Source organism: Octopus bimaculoides, chromosome 24 (assembly GCF_001194135.2).
Source record: "Octopus bimaculoides isolate UCB-OBI-ISO-001 chromosome 24, ASM119413v2, whole genome shotgun sequence".
Lineage (NCBI taxonomy): Eukaryota > Metazoa > Mollusca > Cephalopoda > Octopoda > Octopodidae > Octopus > Octopus bimaculoides.
In genome coordinates, this window is record NC_069004.1 from 7,201,823 (window position 1) to 7,203,938 (window position 2,116).

Below are 2,116 nucleotides of genomic sequence, written 5' to 3' on the forward strand. Positions count from 1 at the left end.
CTGGGTCATTGTGCCTCCACACTAATTTCACTAGTATGGATTCGATTGGTCAAACAACACGATGCTCATCAACAGGCTTCTGTTTATACCATTTCCTTCAGGAAGGGAGAAAAAAAAAATGCTTCCCGGTCACATAAAATCAGTTCATCGATGGTGTTGGCTGAATTTCTTTTGAGCATTGGGCCTCATGGAGGCAAAGTGACCGAGTTCCTTTCGGCAATGACCAAGACCTTTGGCATTATGTTGTGCTTGAGAAGAAGACCCATCACAGCACAAAATCGCAGTCGTGGCAGATACCAGTGTCCCACAAATGGTATCACAGCAGGAGAAAAGTCCACTTTGAGCTCCTGGCTTCAAAGTCTTGCTTGGCGTCGGCATAAGAAGAAATGTTGTCTTTTCCTTCAATAATGGTTGCAGGCGAGATCTCAGTTTCAAAATGGTGCTGGCTTCTTTGTGTATCGCTACACAGTTATTTCTTGCCAGTCGTTTGATATCAAATACCCAACCTTATGATAAGAAGTATTCCAACCGTAACCTTCCATACAAATCTTTTTTTCTTTTTATCCTGAGTGTAAGGAACCCATAATCACATTATCCGATCTGCAGCGTTTGATTTGAATGATTGGCTGCTATTTCTAGCAGATACATGAAGCAGTAGAGTCTTCTCCCTTGTCATAGCGAAATAGTTTTGTTGTGCGCGTGTGTGGTGTATCTCAGTGTACGTATGTGTGCGTGCGCGCGTGTTTGTGTATGTGTATTTGTATGCATGTGTGTGTGCGAAGGGGAGATTATCAAAATTTTCATATAAAAGAGTAGGTAATGAGTTATTCCCCTTATATCTTTTTTGTTTTTGTTTGACCCAAATTCTGATACACATATCGTTTTGTTTTATTTTTTTTTAACTTCGTTTTCTGACTTAATTGAAATCAAAGGCAAGAAGAGTTAGCAGGGAGAAAGACAGAAAAAACTGACTAAAGAACCGCCATCACCATCATCCATATTGCCAACATCATCATTTTCATCATCATCATCATCATCATCATCATCATTTTCGTCATTATCATCAACTTCATGAGACATACTTTCAAAGCTGAGCTGAAGTCAAATAACTTTAATTGTTAACTGGTTTATGTTCAAGCTGAATCATCCTGTGTATGCGGTCATGGGAACTGCCCATATCCTACTCAAAATACTGTCTATGTGATCTCAAATTTTAAAACAAGCACATAATTTTCTTATGGTTTCTTAAACATTCTCTAGAACAACACGATGGACAAAACCAAATATATGGCACCTAGGCATAACACCAACATGAACTTCTAACTTGTTGTCTCTTGAGGTCTCTGGGTGAGACACGGAGCCAAGCAAAAGTCAAACATAAAATAATAATAATAACAACAACAACAACAATAATAGTTTAAATTTATTACTTCATAAAGCCTTATGCAAGAAATAACGATCTGTATTTCAGTATCCTGGGACATTTATCACAATGGCATTGGTGTAATTTGAACTTGCAATACAGAGGTTTAAAGAAGATATAAGTCTGGTTTATTTTTTTTTAATCCATTCAGTGCTTTTATTAAGACTAATAAAAATAACATTTAATTATTTGTACATTAACACAAGTCCATTGACATTATCAAAATATTAATAATAATAATAATAATAATAATAATAATAATAATAATAATAGTGGTGGTTTTTTTTTTATTGGACTCAAGGGCCACATACATAAAAAAAAAAAAAAATAAGGGTTACAATACGTGGGCAGGAGTACATATACAATAAACAAGTTGAAACAGCCAAGATGTAATGTAAAATGAAATAATAATAATAATAATAATAATAGTAATAATAATAATGATAATATTTATAACAACAACATCAGTAATGATAAACATCATTTTTGTGTCTTTATTTCCCACAGGGTCAATGAAACTGACAACACTACAGTACAATACAGTAGTAGTAGGTGATTGCGTGTGTATATTAGTGTACATAAATATGTATATGTGTTCATATATATGTGTGTGTGTATGTATGTGTATGCATATACGTGTATGTATGCATATACATATATATATATATATATATATATATATATATATATATA